We start from the raw sequence: 23,895 nt of genomic DNA on the forward strand, positions 1-23,895 counted from the left end.
CCTAACACATATCAATGGTTCTGAGACTTTACTTTTGTACCTGTAAGATTACTTTGGAATTTTATAGGATGTATTTGTAGCTCCTTCCCAAAGGCAGCACAATATCAGAGGAACAGAAATGAATTAAACTAAGGGGATGAATCCTATTTCTACCACTTATAATGCCACCAGATCCACATCTTTTAACCTCTCTGAATCATCGTTTCCTCCTATTGAAAAATAAGTATAATAATACCTACATTAAGCTCTCACAGAGTTTTTGGGAGAAGGAGTCTATTGTAAACAATAATGAAACATAAGTTTTAACTCTTAGTATCTTAAAACATATATGCATGCCTATCAATTGGAAATAGCTGAACACGTTATGGTATGTGACTGTTATGGAGTGCTAAGATCATGGAAAACCTTGCATGAACCAATGTGAAGTGAGCAGAACCAGAAAGATAAATACACGATTAATGGAAACATCATGAGATGGATCAACTATGATGAGATGATGCAGCTCCTCTCAGCAGCTCAGGGATCAAAGATAATCCTGAGATTTGTTATGGAAAATGACATCCACACCCAAAACACCAAAACAAACAAAACTATGGAATCTAAATGCAGAGCAGAGCATATTATACTCCCTTTTAAAATTTTCTTTTCTGTTTTTTTCTTTCTTTCTCATGGATTTTCCCCTGTTGGTTCTAATTCCTCTTTTACAACATGACTAATATGGAATTATGTAAAAACACAATTGTATTTGTACAACTTATACTCTATTATCCACTGCCATAGTTGGGGGGGGGGGGGGGGGGGAGGGTGGTAAAAAATGTGGAACTCATAAACTTGCACATGGATGAATAGTGAAAACTACCTTTGTATGTAATTGAAAAAAATAATTGTCTCTTTGATGATAGTCATCTGCTGAGACTAAGCACTTATTTAAGTGTTGCAGCAATTATTTACAATATTTCTGGATCATTGCTTTTGAAACTACTCTTAAAGACAATTCAGGAGCCATGGGAGGAAAAATTAGTTTTCCTATAGTCCTATTTCATTTGAGAATTTCAATTCAAAAAACATATATTGTATGCTTAATATGGGCCAGGCACAGAAGCAGATGCTCTGAACACAAAGACAAAAATGACATAGTTCTTGTCTTCAAAGGACATATATTCTACCAAAGGACACATAACATACACACAAATAAGTAAATAAATAAATACAAAAAAAGCCCAAGCAATACAAAATAGGTTTGAGATTAACAGCTAGAGGGAATAATGAAAGGTCTCATGAAGTAGGTGATAACTGAACTGTTCTTTAAAAGAAGCAAAGGAAATGGAGGTGAGGAAAATTTCACTTCTCGATGTAGGAAACCACCTATGCAAAATGGTAGATGAAGGAAACCACCTACAAAAATGGTAGATGAAGTATGACAGTTTAATTGAATTGGAGAGTGGATGAAAAGGAATAGCATGAAATAACGCCAGAGGAATAGGTGGGAACCAGCTTTAAATGACAAGTTTGGGATGTTTCATTTTTGTAGAGGTCATTTACCCCATTAGATTCGAAATGTCTTTTGGATGTTTCCAAGGCTCAGATACTTCCTCCAAAGATAAAAATCTACTATCATTGAAGATATTCAAAAGAATATGACTTAGGAATGATGAAAGTAGAAAGGGAGTTAAGTGGCAAAGAGTAGTGTTTTTGTATTGGATACTCATAGTCAACTGTAGTGCTTCTTTAGCATTCAGCAGCAGCAAATTTATCACAGGACATCTGGAAAGACAACTACACTAAGGACTCACAACTAAAATCATAAGATTTGAATTTTAGACCTACTTGGGTCAATTTACCACCTATATGGTTTTGGGTAATTTCCCCAGGTGCAATATCTTACCTATAAAGCAAGAGGGTTGGATTAAATGATATTTAAAACTCCATTCATCTCTAATCCTCTGATCCTATAGTTTTAAGTCACTTTATCTCTTTTGAATTCAGCTTTCTCATTTTTAGAATAAAGGATATGGGTATTTATTAATTCCTTATTTTATTAATCTCTTTATTAATATTATAGTATTATAACAATTTAATAAAACATTTGATTTATTAATCTCTTCACTAATATCAAAAGTTAGATCACTAGGTTTTTCTTCCTAATTGAAAATTCTGTGGTTCAGAAATGATTTTTACCTGAAGCATAAAACACAGAGAACTCACATGAATCAACACCATGGTCCTTAATCTGATTCATGGTTTAGCACCATGGGCCATGAGCTATTTGATGTTTCAGATAATCTGAGTCACAATAACATTACTTTTGAAGGCAACTATGCCACACTGAGTTTGGGGGTTTTAAATTTTTCTTTTAGCGAGGTGGCCATAGTTAACCAGAATAATAGATTTGGAATTAAGACCCAAGTTTGAATCCTGCTTTGGATAGATACTATCTATGTAATTTGGAAAAGTTCTATAACCTCATCTATAAAATAAGAATCATGATAACACCTACCCTATATGGTTGTTGTAAGGATCAAATGAGATAAAATATTACCTTATAAACCTTGAAGTCCTATATAAAAACAAAAAGATAATTGGAAAAATTGTCATGCAGTCTTTTATTTGCCAAAATGCAGATTGAACCAATAGAACTACTTTTATGTCAGGAAACACAGTATAAGAAGTTTGGAATAAGTAATTAAGGTGGAGTTGCTTCTATGTTGAAATAGCAGGTCAGTTGCAAAGTTTATATTTCTCTTCTTCTGAAAGCTATATAGACATCATATTAGCAATAGTTCTCATTAGAATCATTTGCTTCTCCCAATTGAATAAATCAATAGAAAATTATTGAAATCCTACTATAATCACAATAATATCTCACATTTTTACAGCATTTTAAACTTTACAATATCAGTCAGTCACCAAACATTCATTACATATCTTCTGTGTACAAGACCAAATGCTAAGAGTTTGGAAATATAAAGTCAAAAGACAGTCCCTGCTCTCCAGGATCTCATATGTTAATGAGGGAAACATCATGTGGATAACTGAAAAAAAATAGAACACATATGTATGTGTCTACATATTATATATTTCCAATTTGCAATCTATCTGTTCAAATATATAAATAATAAACAGAAGAAAGACACTAGACACTAGCAGTAATATCAATAGTTTTCCCAAGAATCCTATAAGGTGGAGATGGCAAGTATTAATATTTCCCATTGGTTGGAGTAGGCTGAGTAACTTTTCCAGAGTCACACTATTAAGTTTGGGACTGTGGGCTTGAAATCAGATCATATAATTCCAATAATGTTATTAATAAGTGACATTTGTGTAGTGATTTAAGATTAGATAAACATATTCATATATTATCTCTTCTAGAGGCAGCCATGGAATGATGGATAGAGCTAGGAAGATTTAGGTTCAAATTTATACCATTCCCCCCAAGACATATTCTGCTGTATGATCCTGGGAAATTCATTGAATAAAATGATTTAAATTCTCAGTATTCTAGTTCAGGCAACTATCTAAGGTGCTAAGTTTCAGAGAAAGTGTTTACATGTATTGGTATAGAGAGTTTCTTCATCTAGAAATTTCCTACACCAATTAAATTAAATAGGTACAGACTCTCTTCCCATCTCAACATTCAATAGCCCTGAAAAAGTAAGCACCACTATTTTTGTGGATGAATAAGATTCAAAGAGGTTAAATGACTTTTACCAAGACTATATTTCAAATAAGAGTGTGAGAAAGGATTTGAACATAACTCTTTATGCCTCTAAAGTCATTTGCTTTCTCTACTGTACCATGCTGCCTTTTAAAAATATGATGATGGTGATAACACTAAAGATTGATAAGATTTATACATTGCTTTAAGATCTGAAAATCAGCCTACATGTATTACCTAATTTTGATTCTCACAACAACCCTATAAGATAGCTGCTATTATTTCCTTTTTTCAAATGAAAAGCTGAAACTGAAAGACATTGGTTGACTGACACAGGATCCCATAGCTTTAAGTATCTTCAAGAATGGAACTCAGATCTTCCAATATCTAAGTCCAGCTCTTTGCCCACTTTGCCAGTTATGATGAGAACTGTGTTATGGAAGAGGTTGGTGCTCCAGATACGTAACATTTTCATTATTTTGTAAAATTTTCATTTTCTGATGCTATGACTTTAGTGCTAGGGAAACATCTATTATTATTGACTATAGCTTTAAAACATCTTTGGCCCTTATCTTAAATTTCTAGTGAATACTTTGATTATCTTCTTGAAGATATAGCATTATCTAAAATGGGCCAACAATTAGAATTCAATATCTATTTTTCACTGGGCTCAGGATGCATTTGCTACTCTACTTCTGCTAATGAGCTTGGAAAGATGAATTCTTCATTATATAAATTCAATAATTATTTGTCAATCTGTGGAAGTCCCAATTCTAATAATAAGATGAAAATTCAAGATTCAGAAGAACTGATGCCTACATGGCCCTTAATGGAGAGAAAGCCCAGGTATTTATGAAAAAAATCAACTTCTTAAAAAAAATAGCAGAACTAGATACTATATCCCATCAGTGAATTTAATTCAGACAAACTAACTAGGGCAGATGGGGAAGTGAAGAAGAATTATAAATATGAAATACTTAGTAATGTGTAAAGTATCCCATGACATTAAGGGGAAGGGTAGCAGAGACCTTTAAGGTACTGGGGCCATCAATAGCACTTGGAGGACATTGTCAGAGCTTAGTGCAGGACCAGCAAAGCATAGGGGAGGAAATATATGTAAGTCATAGAAGGAAGGTCATTTTTTGTCTACAGAGCCAAGGAGCATAATTGGGAACAGTATGATAAGTTGACCAACAATTTCTATTGCAATGTGGAACAATAGAAAAGACTCTGGAATTGGAGGGTTTGAGTTAAAAACCTGTCTCTGCTGCTTGCTACCTCTATTACCTTAGAGGAGTGACTTAACTGCTCTAGGTCTTATTTTCCTTATCTGTAAAATGAGAGGTAGCTTATATAGCTCTGAGGGTTACTTCTAGCTCTAGTTCTGTGATCCTATTTGAAATGGGGTCTGGCACATGTTGCTGGGACATTTTTCATGTTGAGAAACTGAAGAACATGCTTTAAGGAGAATCAAAAGGATGTATAAGGGAAGGTTCTTAGAGAGGCTTTAGAGTTTTTGTAGAATTTTATAATGGTTTTGGTCTGCGAAAAGAATGAAAGACTCTTTGATTGACTAAAGAGGCCTTCAAAGAGCCTAAGTGGGTTTTCATCAGGTCTCATTTTGGCTGCCCTGCTTGCATGGCATCTGGTGAGAAATAGGAGTGTAAAAGGACAAGTCTTTGAATCTTCTCAATGGAGACTGAATGTCTCAGATAAACAGCTTTAAATCCATGGCTACTGGTATGTCATTTTCCATTATAAGTGAAGGGAGTGAACTTTACAACCTTATGAGTTCAGAAAGATTTTCAAAGCATGTGTTTCTAGGCAATATAACACTGATGCCCTGAGGAACAAATTTCAAGAATGACCATCTGGACCTAGGTCAAGGGAAGTTGACATATCATCTCTCAATCAAACTGGATATGAAAATAATGGGATCAGTGTTCTATAGGAACTGTACTAAGAGTGAGTTTATCCTTCCCAGAGATTGAAATGATGTAGGGGATTCTATGCTGGAAGAAAATATTTGTGTATTTGTTCATGTAAATATCCCTTTATATTAAAAAATGTTAAGTGGTTAAATGGAGTTGGGGGACCAGGAACTGGTACCCAACAGATGGCAGAAACACCATTGATGGGGGCTTAAGTCAATGACAGCAAAGAAGCACCTTGGCTTTGTGCAAGTGAACTGACCTATACTTGCTAAAAATCTAAGTTTCTATAATAAGGCAAAGAAGGATTATACTTTGGTGGAGGAAATACCCATACTGATGAAACCATAGATACTAGCAGTTGAAATACTGAAGATATACATTTATTGTGATGAATGATTTGCATTCATGGTTAGCTTAGTTGATTCAGGATTTGGTTGCTTCATAGATCAGACCAATTTACCCCTTTATCTCTCTCCCCCTGGCAAAAGAACAAAAGCAAAAGCAAAGGATTCAAAGTGAGGATAACATTGTGTTTGAGACCTAGTCTATCACTCTCTGTCTGAATGTATTGTTGGAGCTTATTTCTAACCCCTAGTCCCCAGGAAAAGAGTTCCCAGAAGCAGCTAGCTGGCACAATGGATAGAGCACTGGCTGTGGAGTCAGGAGGACCTGAATTCAAATTTAATCTCAGACACTAAATAATTACCTAGCTGTATGAGTTTGGGCAAGTCATTTAACCCCATTGCCTTAAAAACATTTAAAAAAGAAAGGAAAGAAAAGAGCTTCCAGATGTAGGCACCAGGTTCAGGCAGAATGGTTCTAATGTCCCTTTAAGATGACAACTTTTCAGATATTCAAGAAAATGTTCATATCTATATCATGCCCATCTTCAATCTCTCTACTGCCATTGAGTAATACTCTTTTTTATTCATCCTTCCCACACTTCTTTTCTCTAGTCTAAATACCCCAAAGTCTTTCAGCTGATCTGCATTTGATGGTTTCCTGCATCTGGATCATCATAGTGTTTCTCCTTTGTCTTCTTTGTAGCTTGTCAATGACTTTCCTCAAATGTACCTAGAACATAATGCAAGCCAATTAGTATCTACTAATATTATGGACATTATGGCTCTAATATTGTATTGATCTTTGAGGGACATTGCTAAGTCACATTTTTGACTTACTGAGTCCTGAATTCCAAAAGAGCTTTTTAAAAAGCCCTGCCTCCCTTTTTTGTTATGATTAACATTCTTCATCAGTTACATTTCCTTCTGAATTTTAGTATTCTTGACCTCATTCTTACAGGATCATGGTATTCTTTTGCATTCTTTCTCTGTTACATATTTTTGCTTTCATTTTCTATGCATGCCTTTTTAATATGCAGCTGGTCTCCCTGTCTCTCCTGCTTCCCCTTTCTATCCTGTCACATTTTTATCTGTAAAATGAATGGATGATTTCTAGGGTCCTTTCCAACTCTTAATCCTGTGATTTGATGAGTTACAGATATACTTATGTATGCCCATCTCTTTTTAAAGCTTCCAATTTCTATTCATTTAGCTAAAATAACTTTTCTTTCTTATCTTTATTTCCAGTGGCATATATCTCAAAATCTACATTTTTACATTTGTTTCCTCTTTATCCTTTAGCAAAGAATCATTTGTTTTCTCTTGAAACTTCTCTCTTAAGAGTCACTAAGGAGCTAATAATCGCCTTATTAAATAGATTTTTTTTCTCAAGTTTTATTCTTCTTGGTTCTTTTACTGAACCAAAATCTGTCCCCCTGTAATTTCATTTATTCATTCATCAAATTCTATTAAGTACTTACATTAAGATACTTTCATAATTTCCAGGTTATATAATGTCCAAAAGATAACTAGAGATGTGGAAGTAAAGCTCAGAAGAGAAGTTAGGGTTACATATCTGCATAGTGGCAATATTTGATGTCATTAAAAAGGATGAAGCCTTAAGGCAAAGAGCATGGAGAAAAAAATGAATGAAGACTGACTGAAATTTGGAATAAATTCTCATATAGATAATGGAATAAATGATTAGTGTTTTCAAAGATGATAGAAAAGGAGTCGACAGGGGTGGGAGAGAAATCAAGAGTTTGTAGCATGGAAAGCAAAGGAAGAAAAGATAGTGGGAGGAAGACAGAGAGGACCAGAGCAAAATATGAAGAAAAATATATCTAACTTAGATGAATTTAGTCTTGTGTAATAGGTCAGAAGTTGAATTTGGGGAAGAGTAATTTGACAAAATTTGGGAGAAATTAAGAAAACAATTAAAGGAACTGACATTAGATACCCCTTGACTAAGGAGTCCATAGTGTGGTCCCAGATTAATCCACTTGGGGGCAAAGTTAACTTATACTGTTTCATAGCATCTTCACTCACAACATTACTGGCTAATTTTGTGAGTTGGCCTGGCCCACAACAACACTCTAGATGATTAGAAAGAATGAAGTGTTTCTAAAGGAAATAGAATCAAGACTTTAATTGGAAAAAAGAAAATCATTTGAGATGGAAGAGAGAAAGGAAAAAAGGACAAGTATATAATTAGAATTTAAATGCATATTTAAAGCTTTTCTTGAAGAAGTTAGAATTGAAATCTCTGAGAAGAAGCTTCTCATATCTCTCAAAGAATACTGTGGTAGAATCCTAGAAATTAATAGATGTCATATTGAAAATTCCCTGCTCATGGATACTGAGGCAGCTGTTGCTGACCTGATGAACCTTGTTTTCTGTCAAAACATTGGACATTTATGTATAAATATTGAGACCATGGATTTTACTAGGGGCTCCTTTCACAGATTTTGCCTCCTTTCTCTCAATTGCCAATAATCTTCTTCACTTATAATTATTCTCTATGATAACTTAAGTTGAAGGGTTATATATAAGGAATTTACTATCTCTCCTCTCCTTTACATTTCAATGACTTTTTGAGCATCTTTTAAAAGCTACTCAGAAAACTACTGTCTAATTAGTCTTTATTAAATGTATACTCCATCCCTGGCCAGGACTCTGGTATTTCTCTATATTAACCTGTATTCCAGAAACTCAAATCATACTCTTTCCCAAACCCCTTTTTATTTTCTCCCTCCTGGTTTTAAATTTTCTTTTCTGAGTTCCTTCTCTTCAATGGGAAGCAGGGAGGAAAACACAATTTGTATTTCTATAATTGTCAGACTGCAAGACTTCATAATGGCTAGCAATTGCTTTTTAGTTTCTTCTGGCAGTAGAATTTGTTCTCCCATATGAATCACCAGGAATGGGTCATCATCATCATCATCATCATCAGCTCTACCCTAATCAGCAGTGTGATATTGCAGCCCAAATGGAAAAATCTTGAGAAGTTTTCTCTTTTGTTTTGAACACATATCCTGGGAAGGTAACTACCCTGTTATTAGCAAGGGATGGCACATTGTGTAGATGGAGGAGGGATCACTTCAGAAATGAAGGTGATGAAAAAATAACAGCCAATGTTTACATGGTGTTTAAGGTCTCCAAAGAGCTTTACATATGCTAACTCATATGATCATAATAACTGGACTGAGAGTTAAGAGCTATTATTATTCCCATTTTACAGATGAGGCAAATGAAATATAGAAAGTTAAGTGTGGGGGTGGCTAGGTGGTGCAGTGGATAGAACACTGGCCCTGGAGTCAGGAGTACCTGAGTTTGCTTAGCAAACATATTTCAGAATTGTGTACCACTACCCATTTTTCTTTGGGAAACTGTAATCAAAATATTACTATTGCTTCTATAAAGGATTAGTGAATCCATTGCCATGTCGGTTCTACCCAGTCTTTTGACTTCTCATTGACAATAGGATAATCATCTGGATCATTTCAGATTAATCTAGTAGAGATAATTCAACTTACAGGAGTGACTGAAATCATCAAGGAAGAAATGCAAAAAATAGAAGAGTGTCCAAAAGGGAGTCTTTGTAGGTACCCATATTTAGGGGACAAGGAAAGGAAACTGAGAAGCCATTTAGGTAGGAGAATCAAGATAGAACAACATAAGAAAAAAACAGAGAGCATTCAAGAGGAGGGGATGTTCATGAGTGTTTGAAAACCAAAGTTCCAGGATGCTGAGAGATGAAAAAATAAAAATCTCATCTATCAGTTAAGTGATCATAAGACAACGGGATCATAGATTTAGAGATGAAATAAGTCTTACAAGCTTGTACTTATTGGGGTATTTTTAAGTTTTACTTAAATGGTAGCTAGATTTCCAGAATTTGGAGAGTGAATGGGTGATAAAGACTGAGAGAAGTAAGTAGAATTATAAGATAAATAGGTCAAAGACATAATAGGATTAAGGAAAAGGGTTTTTCATTTTTTTTTAATGGGGCATCATGAGCACATTTGCAGGTAGTGGGAAAGTAATCTAAAGATAGGGAAAAGTGCTAGAAAATAAGAGGAAAGGAATTCTCAAAAGGGCATGTTCTCAAAAGATAGAGGAGGTAAAGAATTAAAGGCACATGTAGAGGGTTTGGAAGAGGAAGGAAAAAGAACCACTTTGAACTCTGACACTATAGTTAAGGAGGAAAAGATGGGGAAAATTATGGTGAAGTTTTGAGGTATGGAATAGGAGGAATAAAGGAGCTCACAGTATCTAGCTTTGATTTTTTTCAAATTTTTTTTTCAGTAAAAAAAGGGAAAAGGTCATCTGATGATCTTATTAGGAGGTAGAAAACAGAATACCATCCCAGAAGCTGAGTCATGATTTTCTTTTCATACTATTAGTAGATGAACTATGCTATTAGGAAGAAGTGACATATACTGGGAGAAAACCCTGAATCAGGATTCATGAGACATGAACTGAGTCAGAGCTAGTGCAATCTACACTACTTTCTAGATGTATGACCTTGGTCAAGTCCCAATTTCCTTGTGGCTCAGTTTCCTCATCCTTGAAGTGAAAGATAATACCAATTTCAGTGGACTATTATAAGGGAAACACTTTGTAAACCACAAAGTATATGAGCTATTATTATATGAAAAAATCACAAGTGACATAACTACTCAAAGAAATAATGATGACAGAGTCTTTATCATGAAAGAATCAACATCAAATCTCTTTGATTAAAAACACTGGGAGAAGGGAGGCATTGGGAGGGGAAAGGAGGGAAGAATGAAAGGAAAAATCAATAGAACAATTAGAGCCTGTGTCTACCTGCCAGGAACACCCCAAACACATCCATCACAGTGTCATGCTCTGCAGGGTTTGTCTATTGAGTATTATGCTCTCTCAAAAGAACAGGGAATCATGGATTTTGCCAAGCATAAAGGGGAATTTACATAGGAGAAAGTTAGTTGTAATTAAAGGGCAAAAACAGTTTGGGGCTTTTTTCTGCAGAACCAAGTTAAAAAGCAATCTAATGAAGCTTAATAATCGAGAGAATCTCTTTAGGAAAGTGAATCAAAAGTTTATGAGCACAATCTTTATGCAACTCAAAGTTACTCCAGTTTTTTTCCGTTATCCCATAGCATTGATATACAGCTATATATAGCTATTGTTTCAGTTATTTGCATTTTTTCATTTTTTGTTTGTTGTATTCTGAAAGTTGAATGCAAAATTGCATCACCTCTGGGTTTCAGTTTTCTTATCTGGAAAATTAAGGGTGTGGGCTAATTGATCCCTAAGATTCTTTTTAGCTCTGAAAACTATGATACTATTGTCATTAAAACTAAAGATTAAAGATAGGAAGGGAGAGAACTGAAGTATGATATTTCACAGGGGACCAGCCCTAGGATGATGTTGTGTTGCAAGAAGTGCTAGGTAGCTCAAGGAGAGGGAGCTAAGAGGGAAAGAGTAATGGTTAGAAGGGATACTGAAAAGAAGTAAAGAAATGCAAAAGGGGAACAGACCTGGCAGGCATCAAAGGCAAACTCAGAGTATTTTTCAATTTTTCTTTAGGCTTAAAATTTATTTTAACAAAACATTCCCAGTAAAGACTCAAGAATAACTAAGTCAATTTTTCCTGACCCCTAATCGTTCCTCATATGTAAAGACACACACACACACACACACACACACACACACACACACACACACCCCAACTCTTTGTTCCTCTTGACTCCAAATCTCAGTCATATTTGACTTCTATCTCTGTCCTATCTCCCTACCTAATTATCTGACAATATTAAACCTTTGCAATTTTTCACATATATTTCATAGGATATTAGACTGGAAGGAATCTTAAAGCATCCAACTGCATCACAGAAAAGTTAAATGTTTAATGTTATAGGCCCTTTTCCAGTTAATTCACACATCTAGGAAGTACCTGAGATGGGATTTTGAACCCTGATCTTCTTGAATCCAAGTATAACATCTAATCTACTATAATATGTTTCCTAAGCCTTTCACAAGCCATTGTCTCCTTCAGGTTTCTTTTTTCTGTTCAGGCTCTCATCACTTCTAGCATGGTCTCTTCCAATATCCTCATACTTCATTTTCTTGGTCTACTATTTTCTCTCTCTCTCTCTCTCTCTCTCTCTCTCTCTCTCGTCTCTCTCTCTCTCTCTCTCTCTCTCTTTCCTATATCAATCCATCCCAGAAGGGGGAGCAGAGGGAAAAATACTTATTAAACTTCTACTTGTATCAGACATTTCCTTTACAAATATGTTTTCATTTGATAATGATAATCTGGGCACTTTTGATTGCCGGATGCATCACACATTCTTCAAAAAACCTTCAAAAACTTCACATGGTCTGTTAAATGAAATCCAAACTTCTTGGTCTGAAATTCAAGGTTCCCCATGGTAAAAACCAGGGTGATGGATTTAGTAGTAGATTGACTATAGCACATTAATATTTTGTTTTGCAGTAGCAACTCTCAAAGGCTATCTAAATTGATGACACACATATTAATGGAATCTTTGAAGTATTGAAGCCTGGGTAAGTGATCAGGTGAAGAGGCTATGCTTAGCCTCCATAAAACACACTATGACCCACACCATCAAGAGAAGAACTTTGTGTTTTTACATTCTCTCATATGGCATGACTTGAACTACTATGCTAATGAGCCCAGCTTATTTTAAAGAGGCTGTGACTTGATCTGCAAAAAGAAGTCTGTGTGGTCAGATGGTGAACTCAAAGTCATCCAAATTTCATGATTTCAGGATAGATCAAATTGGCTTACTTGCCTTTAAAGGGTCTGTGAGGACAATGACCCAGCTGTTGGATACTAGGCATGTTTTGTTTTCTTTCCCCTAGCAAAAAAAATAGCTTTAAGTTAATAGCTTATATTTTTCCCCTTTTCTTGTTTGAAATTTGATATATAAAAATATTAGAGAACAATTATATGCTTTTGGAAGTAATTATGCGACAGAAAGGATTCTCTCAATTTAGACAATTCTACTAATCTACTAAGTGAATGCCCCCCATCATTTGGTTTAATCAATGCAGCATGAAAGCTCCTTGAAAATGAGGCAGTATTTTTTTCTCATTTTTGCCATGATATGCCTAATGTTCAGCATAGTGTGTGGTATATAGTAAATATTTATTGATCAAACCACATAGCAGAAGATTGCCTTCCCTGAAAGGCACTGATAAGCAGTATATGCATATATCTATGTATTGGGTTTTGTGTATGTGTTCAAGTATGTTGTTATCTATGTTTGCATGTGTTTGTGCATATCTAAGATGATGATGATGGTGATGATGATGATGATGATGTTTAGCCTTCATTCCTGAAGACCATTTTCCAGTCCCAGTCCTCAGAATATTCATGTTCATATTGGAGAGACAACACAATAAAAAGCTGACAAGGGAATAGGAAGAGGTTATCCAGCATGGGGGGCATGATGACATCATGTATCCAAGCTAATTACATCTTGTAGAATGATGGGGTTCTGGAGATGATGACATTTAGGAAAGCAGTTGGATGAGAATGAACAAGGAGAATTCCTTGAGACCTTCTTAAATGGTAAAGGATTTGGTAGGATAGTTCTAATGTCTGTCTTTCATCTTCTTTAATCAGAGGGAGGAAGGGACCCCAGAATCAGGGGTCAATGAGCAAGTATGAGAATACATGCATTCACTGTGTGTATGTATGCATATGGATTGTGTTACATATCTGTGTATGTGTATAGAGATATAATAACCCTTTATTTGATTAATTTCCAGTCTACAGTTGCAGTCTTCCTGATCTGTATCTGACCACTGGACTCAGATAGCGCTGGAGGAGAAAGTCAACCTGGAAACTTTGCACCACTTCTCCCTCCTCAACTTAAATCCATTTCAATTGCACATCATGACATCACCTTCCTGAAGTGATCATCTTCTTAGAGAATGAAGGACACATAACAACAACAGTTGCTAGATGAGACCGGCTTTGTTCTATCCTTCTCTCAAGGAGATGACTAATAATATATGCCTCTTTATATCTGAGAAGAGATTAAGGGTCAGGAAACATTGAATTAGTTACTCTTGAGTCTTTACTGGGAATGTTTTGTTAAAATAAATTTTCAGCCTAAAGAAAAATTGAAAAATTCTTGGAGTTTGCCTTTGATGCCTTCTAGCTCTATTCTCTTTTTGCATTTCCTTGTTTCTTTTTAGCATCCCTTCTAACCATTTCTCTCTCCCTCTTGGCTCCCTCTCCTTGGGTTACTTAGCACTTCTTGCAATACAACGTCATCCTAGGACTGTTACCTATGAAACATCATACTTCAGTTCTCTCCCTTCCTATCTTTAATCTTCCATTTTAATGACAATAGTATCACATTTTTCAGAGCTATAAGAATCTTAGGGATCAATTAGCTCACACCTTTAATTTTCCAGATAAGGAAACCAAGACCCAGAGGTGACATAATTTTTCAAGGTCACATAAGTAGTAAGAAACAAAGGTGAGATTTACTACTTGATTCCTCTGATTCTAATAATAATAATAATAATGATAACTAGGGTGGTTTAAGATTAGCAAATCACTATATATGTTAACTTTATTTCATGTAATATTCCCAAAAACCCAATGAGAGAGATGCCATATATTCTCTCCATTTTACAGATGAGGCACAGAGAGGTTAAATGACTTGCCCAGGGTCACACAACTATTAAGTGTCTGAGGCTGGATTCAAATTTACATCTTTCTGACTCCAAGTCTCACTTTGCTATCCATTCCTTCATCTAAGTACCTATTCTTTTCTTTCTCAGCCTTCAGGATTCTGTTCTCTGTCAGGGAAGACAGGATTTATATTCATAAGCAGACTATTGACTATGTATATGTATCACTTAATAAAAATTCATTATATGTTCTTTACATTCATGACAATTATGGTGGCAATTTAAAAGGTGAATAAGTCACAGTCCTTCCCCTCAAAGAGTTTACAATCTAGTTGGAAAGATAAAATATTTATTTTTGAAATTTCAATATTCTAGAAAGTGTGATAAATACAAGTGTGCAGGATGACTCCTAAGTTGGACCTTCTGTGGTCTCAGAACATCTTACTCACTCACCTAACACAGTATTTAAAAATCTCTTCACTGCCCTCTCTCCTTTGGTTTAAAGTTCTTTCACTATTGAAACTCCCCTTTAAAATGTAGATAATTTAACTGGATGTTATAAGACAAGAAACTTCAGTGTTACAGCTTCTTCTGAACATATGGGTGTGTTGTGCTCATGTAGTTAGAAAGATAGATAAGAATACTTATAGTCCCTAACTCAGAAGGTTGCTGTAAAACTCCAGTGAGATTATCTATTAGAAAGTACTATATAAATGTCAGTTGTTAATACTATTTTTATTATTCTCCTCCTTTGAAGTATAAAGTGGGACAGGCTTGCTGAAGATTATCTTAGGAGTGAAACAGCTAGTCATCCCTGGAATACCAGCAAATAGCAATCGAAAGTTACATTCATCATGCTAGCTAATTAATTCAAGCCAGTCTTGATAGGTCATTAATCTCTGTAGATACCTCTTCTTCCATCTTGCCAAACTCTAGCATCCTTTGCTTGAGGAAATGTGATGATGTACCTGAATACTTGATTCAAAAACAAAAGGACCAGATCTTTATTCCAACGAGACACAAAATTGTTGACAAAAGGATCTAATTTGCACCTATTGCCATTGACTTGTATTCTTGTGCAGCAGTGGTCATTCTCTGCACTTGTTTTCTTGATTCTTTGTCTTTAACATTGATCAGGAATGGCTCAATGCATGAGTGCTGACAAGGTTAGGAATTTCTGCAAACACATTTTCTTATGGGTTTCTCCTTTAGAATAGTATTTAATTAGTCAATTAGTCAATCAATAAACCTTTACAAGTAAGATATATACACAAGATAAACTGGAAATAATTAAGAGAAGGAAGTCATAACCACAAAAATACATGTTTGTGCAAAATATGATAAGCTAAAGCATAGAGAATTTACGCAATTTGTTATTGTCACCCAATTGGTGAATATTTAAGAAGAGACTTAAGTTCGTGACTCTTGATTCCAAATCCAATACTCCATCCACTATACCATGTTTTCTATAGTACAAATTGAAATCCATTCAGACCTGACATTCATGACAATGTCTTCCTATACTTCTTTGTAGGGAGGAGGAGGTTTTCCTTTAAAATCCTTGACCTTGTTTGTATACCAGTGGAACATATACATAGACTGTCTATAGCCTATAATATAATCTCACCACAATTTTGCTTACCTTATTTTCTGGCCATGTATTTCTCTGATATGACATCATTTCTATTGCTTTGCCTGCACAATTTTTTTCATTGATCATATGTTGGAGCCTGCCTGTGACAAGTTTGTACCTTTTTGATTCCCTTTGAAATTTCAAATTTAAACTTTTTTTATATACTCATGTGGCATTCTGTAACATGTAGTCATTCAGAATCACCAGAAGAATATTTGGATTAAAAAGATGTGCCTTTGCTTTGCGGAAAATCTTGGAATTATTCAAAGCACTACTGTTTTCCAAAGTCAATCCAATGCGTTCTCTTCTTTCATTATAGTTTTTAATCATTGTTCATTTGAAATGGCTGTTCAAAATATTATTATTATTATTATTATTATTATTATTATTATTATGAGTAGTACTAGTATTAGTAGTAGGTAGAGGAGGTAGTAGTAGTAGCAGTAGCAGTGGCAGCAGTATTGGCAGTAGTAATGGTAGTAGTTGTCCCTTAATCTCAAAGAAGACCATGGCATCAAGGAAGGAATATCATGACATGCGCATAATTTTAATTAAAGTGAAGGGGTGTTGTGTGATGTATGGACTGTCCATAAAACTGTGCATCAATCAGAATCATTAGTTATTCTACAAACACTTAGATTTTACTATATGAATAGTTGATATAAACTCTTGAATGATTATGTATCTCATTTATGCTCTACCATTAAATTATAAGAAAGAAGGTGAAGAAGAAAGGGGAAAAGAAAGAGAAGAAAATGAAGAAGAAGAGTAAGGGTGGAGGAAGGGGAAAAATAAGAACAGGTGGTTTACAATCAGAAACATCTGAAACATCTCAGCATTCAGATGGAGTCAGCATTCAGATGGGGAGAAATTCTATTTTTGATCCTCCATCATTGTGGCCAACCCAGTTAGTGAGTTCTTGTGTCCTTGTTTTATTCACATTCTTGATGTTCATAATCAAATGTAATCAAATGCTTTCTGTTTTCATTTCTTTGAAGTAAACTTATATGATTTTAACAGATACATGGGAAATATTTTTATAGGAAGAAAACCATTAAAGTGGCATTGTGTCTTACCAAGTTCAATGTTAATGTTTTTGTAGTCAATAATAAAAGCACAGTGAGATCTGGTATTCTACATATCTTCCATCAGTTATTTAGCTGATTTAGCTGTAATGATGTGATCTGCTGTATAATATTGTTTGCAACAAGCCTGCCCATTCTACTTAAAAACTTCATCAAGGATACCCTTGATTTTTAAATATCTTTTACTAAGAAAAATTGTTGACAGATAGGAAAATTTGGCATATGGATCAGTTGTTAATATTTCCCATTACCTTTTTTTATTTTTCAATTAGGTCAGTAAAACTTCCCAAGAATTTGATATCTTCTCCTCTTACAGGAGATGAAGTAACTAAAGTCCAGAGATGTTAAGTGAATTAACTAAGGTCCCATAAGTCTTACAAAGAAGAGCTGAATTTCAAACCTAAGACCTATGACTTCAAATTCAGAATTCTTTCCACTGTATAAGATTTCTCATCATCGAACATAACGCCAACTACATATTTGGTTCTCAGTAAGTATCTGAGGAATTCTAAGATGCATTCCTCTGTAAATAAGACAGATCCTTGAAGCTGCTATTGTAGCTCCCAAATATTCAACCAGCCTGAGCAAAAGCAATTCAAGTTTCTGGTGTCAAGTACTTTGTCATCTGTGCTACCTATTAATTAACTACATCAGACACAGCAGGTCACATTGTCCTCAGGCAAGATTCTAGGAATTAAGAAAATTAGAGCTCTTCAGCTGGGACAATGTCTATAAATCAAGCTGACTTGGCTATTTCAACGAAAAAAGATTTAAATTAGACAAGACAATTTTTACTTTTTTTTCTATCTTCGCATGATGTCAAACAACTGATTTAATTGAATGAGTAACTTTCCAGTTGATTGCATAACTTTGGTGACAAAATTCAATTAAATGACAATTTTATATTTTTGTTCTCCATAACAGCAAATAACCAGTTTAAGGGGTTCCTTTACCACAGAATCATTTGCTTTTTTGACTTTGAATTCTTGACAACAAATAGTTCTTCCAAGCAAAAATTTCTAATACCCCAGAGAAACATATGAGATCAACACCAGACTTTTTAGCTGAATTAATAAATTTCCTACAGATTCTTTAAATTATTATCTTTATTCTATCAGTGGGGAGAGAGTGAAGACCTCTGATTGATTATTTTTTTAAACCTACAAAGGTGGCCTGAGGAAGCAAGTTGACCAAAAAACCACCATAACTTTAAATGTTTAATACATTTTTCAACTAATATCATTTTATCACTACTTCATGTGGAATATCAGGTCCACAAAATTAATAAAACTGTGACAGCAAAAACAATAGCAAATTAATTTGCATTGTGTTTTAAAGTTTCTGGAGCAACTAGTATATTTTGAGATGTATCAACAAATAGTGGGCAAAGCCCAAGCTCTAAAAAATTATCAATTGATCTTTGTCATGATCCAACTTTCAGGAGACCTCTAGTTTCTAACCAGAGCAAACTGACATCCAAAGCACACACACATGATGCTTCATATCATGAGATAATGGTTCTGATTGACAGTTCCCACCTGATTTTATCACTCTTTACATGAAATCTGTTTCATTTTTATGTGACAAATATTACAAATATAATAGAAGTAATAGAATAAATAGAAGTAATAGAAATAGTAAAATACATGAAACCTTTTTTAAAGAACACTGGCTTGGAGCTGTAAAAAAGCTTAGAGGCCATATAGATGAAACTCTTCATTTTACAGCTAAAGAAGGCCCAAAGAGATGAAGTGTTTTGCCCAATATCATACAGTTGGTAATCTAGCCTCTGATTGAATGCTTCCAAAAAAGAACTCGATTAAAATGCACCTGGGGAGGTTATTTAGATCATTCCCTGCCTTTGATTCTTCTCCCTGTGGCAGGCAAAAATTAAATGTGTCATTGGATGACAAATGATCAGTTGGGAAGGTTTGAATTTGGAGTCAGGGTCCTCGTTTCAAATCCTGGCTTTTTTTTTTTTCACTTATCTGTCAAATATATTTTAGAGGATATTCTTGCATTGAGTGTGGGGTTGGAATATGGGACTAAAGATAGTCTAGTAAAGTTAACAATGTCTGGAGAATTGGGAGGGTTGAGTTTTTCTTACATCTCTACCACTAGCTTATTGTTTTGACTTTTAACAAGTCCCTTCAATTTCCTCCACTGTTAGATGAAAGGTGAGAGTAGATGATGGAGGTTTTGCTTGTGGATTTGTGAACTTGGAAAAGGAAAACCCATACCTTTATTTTCAGGAACCTATAACTGAAGCTTAATATTTTCTTTTATTATTTTTTAAAAAGTAATTGGGAGAAGGGGTCCCTAGGTTTCCTCAAACTGTCAAAGATATCCATACCATAAACAAGACTAAGAACCCCTAGGTTAGATGGTCTCTAATATTACTTTCAGTTGTAAAATTTTGCTTCTGAATATCATAGAATCACAGTTTTAGATTTTTAAGAGGTCTTGAAGGTCATCTATTTCAAATCCCTCATTTTAGAGAGAAGAAAATTGAGAACCAGGGAGGTTGGGATGTGACCAAGGCCCTTTCCAACTGCTTTTAGATCCTTTCCAATGTTAAATATTTATAACATACTGCTTAAGCTCTTGCATTGGATAAAATAATCCTTGATGTACATCTTTAAAAAAAATCAGAATAGTAAGCATAAGAGGGAATGGTCTTTTTATGACACAACTGGTATCAGATTGATGCTAGTCGGAAACAAAGAGGTCAAGGACTGGGCTCCTTGCCCAGGGCCCCAAGCCAAGCAACTCTCTTTTCTGAAGCTTTTAATATTTATAGATTCAGTTTCTAGAGCACCTAAGTAAAGTCACCTAAAAACTTTCTTTTTCAAAGTACTATAATGAGAAACAAACTCTCCTAACAAAATAGAGATATATTTAAGGCAAACATCTCCTTGATACTCCATTATGCTAGGTCATGTAATTGGTTAATAAAGCTTCTGCTTTGGATAATCAATCTACATCTTCCAGAGAATCTCCTTCTAATTCCCACACTAGCCCTGAAATGAAGCAGCATTTCCTTTGCCATTACCCTCTTAAGGCCACCAAAAATTTTCTTCCAAATCTCACGAACTACAAATGTACTTGTTTTCACTGTCTTTGTTGTCTGCCTTTAGAGACATGATAATGGAACCAAATATGAGGCACAGTGGATACAAATTGGGAGATTTGGTCTGAGCCCCTCTCTATTCAAGGAGGAAACTTCTTTGTGAAAAAGGAGAAAATGGAAGATGTACTTTTAGTGTTAGAGCACTACTGTCCACATTGTGTATGACTCCTAGTTTTACCTGACTGTTGGCATTTGGCTACAGTCTGAACATTTTAATATGACTATGGGCTACTTTTTTTTTTCTTTTTCTTTTTTAGGTTTTTGCAAGGCAAATGGGGTTAAGTGGCTTGCCCAAGGCCACACAGCTAGGTAATTATTAAGTGTCTGAGCCCGGATTTGAACCCAGGTACTCCTGACTCCAAGGCCAGTGCTTTACCCACTTCGTCACCTAGCCGCCCCTATGGGCTACTTTCTAAACAAAGTTTCAGGCTCAGAACTAAAAATAGTACTTAATGGGATATTAGAGTGCTTCTTCCTCATGATACCTTTGGCTTTTTGATGCCCCCTTTGGCTTTTTTTGAAACAGTTTTTATTAAAGGGTTTCACAAAAGTATAAATTTCAGGTGAAACAACCTTGCAAGGGGAAGTTATTATTCCTAATCTTCTAAAAGGATACTTATAATTGTATTACTTTTTTTTCTGTAATTAAAGGTGAAAACTGTGGCAGAGAGGCTGAAACAATTAAACTCTATCAGAAAGTAAGCCCACAATATTGACTTCAGTGGAACTCAACTTCATCCAGATAAACTCATCACCCGAGCTTCTTAAATAGGGGTAACTAAAACCAAGTCAAAAAGCATTTATTAACCACCTACTATGTACCAGGATGCAAAGAAAAGCAAAATACAAAACCTGCTCTCAAGGAACTCATAATCTAATGGCCAGACCACACATAAACAGCTATGGACCAACAAATTACATGTAGGACAAATTGATGATAATCAATATAGAAGTCATTACCTCCCTTTCCTGCTTCCCAGGGATGTTAGGAGATATAATTCGATGAACAATTTATTAATAATAGAAAGAGTTAAAATGGAGGGGGCGATAGATGGAAAAGACTTGGAAATATAGCCAATTAGGAATTTTGAACACTTCAAATAGTTCTAATTAGGAGATAATGAAAAATATTATGAATTAATTATTTTTCCTTCACTCACACTAATTAAAGAAATAAGACTGTCTAACTTAATTGAGGTAGCCAGCTGTCAATAAGCATTTAAAAAACTTTCATGTGGAAGAATTAAGTTAGTTCTGTTTGGCTCCTGAAGCAGAACTTCAATGTTATAGATAGAAACTATAGAGAGGCAGATTTTTAGATTGATTATAAGGAAAACTAACCTAGAGTTGTCCCAAAGTAGAGTAGGCTGTCATGGGAGCTAGAGGGTTCCTGATGATTATAAGTTTCCAAGCATAGACTGTTGAGGAAGTTTTTGTGGAGGGTCTAGGAGGGTCAGATAAAGTTAGTTTAGATGGTGTTCTTTTCAATTGTGAGACTCTTTGAAGTTCACAATGCTCCTATCCCTCTGTTCTCTCATCTTCTCCTGTCAACTTGTAGGTTATTTTGCTTTTCTTGTTGGGCTTTCTGGACATAAAATGTTCCTTGTGCAGGCTAATGATCCCAAGAAATAGGACATCTCTCTAATATGTGAAACAAAGAATCTACAGTGTTATATGGATGAATGAGGGAAAATATTTTTCTCAATTATCCATATACTTAAGGCAAATATGTTTAGTTTGGTAGGCTGGGGGTGGGGAATTGGACTGATGAAGAATAATTTTCACCATTGTCTCCCTTCTCACCTTTCCTTCACATGAGTACACAGGGCCAATCCATCTCATGCAATGCATCATTCCATTTACTCCAGTCAAGAGAAAAGGGAATGTTTTTCTAGACTCCATTCTCTTATTCACAATTATTGTTGAGTGATGAGGCTCTGATAATTACTGCCAAAATTATCCTTGGTCTTCATTGTCCTTCCTTTCAAAGAGCTTTTCATAATTGAAGCATCAGAAGAAAATGAGTGCCCATCATCAGTTCTTCTGCTGAACTTAACGTTTCTTCGGTATAGTAATTAAGGAATTTACATTCCTAGCTAACCTTCCAATATTTAGTCAATGACAAAATGAGGCATTACAATATAGTTTATCTTCTTAATCATTTGAAGATGTAGGAGGTTTTTCCCCACATTCTCTCTTTCATATTATTGCCTTCCTTTAATGTAAGTATTTCTTCAGAAAGGAAGTAACTATGTGGTTATTGTTGACATCATCAGACAACCCATGAATCAGGGTTAGCAACAGAGGAGGAGAGGAAGAGATCTTTGCATGGCAACTGAGGCAGAGCTGAAAATCACTTAATTGACAATTCTACCTACTAATATTAATGCAACTTATTGGAGCTCTTCAGGGTTCAAAAATACTTTCGTTAAGATGTCCGTGTATGGTAAGTAGTACAAATATTATTATTGGCAGCTCCATTTCACAGATCAGGAAATTAAGGCTCAGAAAAGTTAAGTGATTAGCACATCATCAAAAATTCAGGTGGTATCAGAGCCAGGATTGAAACCCAACTTTCCTGAATTTACATTAAGCAATTATCCCCTATCTCACTCTTGCCTTCTAAGTCTGACTTGGTCTAACTAGAACATAGCTTACATTGTTGTAATGGAAATTTCAGGAAATGTTTGCAATACCTTTTGATAATTCAGGATATTTGTTTCAAAATATTTCTTACTTCTCATTGGAAAAGTAATTTATTTCAGTGGCCACCTGGTGCAGAGTTCTGAGAGTTAGATGAAATAAAAATATTTTATTATCTATTTGATTTTGGTTAACATTTTCTGGGTTTAGCTTAATATTTTATGTATACACAAATATGATAGTTATTATAATATAGAAGTTACCCAATACATAATTGTTTTGCATAACTTAAAAACTCAGTTTCAGAAAGTCATCTTAAAATCTTTTTCCACATAAACTTCTTTTACATATTCCTTATTGTCCCTATATGCTGCAAACTATTTTACAAAGCCTCAAGTGCATCCAGGGTCAAGAAAGTGAGTCTTGGTCAAATCAATTGGTAGACAACAGATAAATTCATAGGCTTGGAGCCACTATTGATTGCTTCTCTCATTTCCCACCATTTGGCAACTACTTAGGTTGAGAAGTCTTAGGCATATTTGTAGTAAGAGCTGTTGTGGAAAAGGTTAAATACTTCAATCAAGCAATAAACATTTATTAAGTGAATGTTATATTCTTTTATATATCATTATATATTATATACTGTTTTATATATATATATAGTAACTGGGATAGACATTGAGGATAGAGAGAGCAAAGAGTAACATCTATTAGTGGCTTAGATGTGTATGTAATAGGAGATATGTATGTAAAAGGAGATGTATATGTTATAATTAAATACTTATATCCATACCCATATCATATCATCAG

The 23,895-nt window shown here is 34.8% G+C and overlaps 1 long non-coding RNA gene across 1 annotated transcript; it reads right to left on the bottom strand.

The window, feature by feature from the left end:
• Positions 1-5,760: 5,760 nt before the first annotated feature.
• LOC141512755 (uncharacterized) lies at positions 5,761-22,671 on the bottom strand. The gene is made up of 3 exons (XR_012475595.1): positions 22,246-22,671; positions 6,555-6,663; positions 5,761-6,067 (listed from the first exon to the last, which is right to left on the bottom strand). It is a non-coding gene; the product is annotated as an uncharacterized LOC141512755 (long non-coding RNA).
• Positions 22,672-23,895: the final 1,224 nt, after the last annotated feature.

This window comes from Macrotis lagotis, chromosome 2, assembly GCF_037893015.1.
Source record: "Macrotis lagotis isolate mMagLag1 chromosome 2, bilby.v1.9.chrom.fasta, whole genome shotgun sequence".
NCBI classification, from domain to species: domain Eukaryota; kingdom Metazoa; phylum Chordata; class Mammalia; order Peramelemorphia; family Peramelidae; genus Macrotis; species Macrotis lagotis.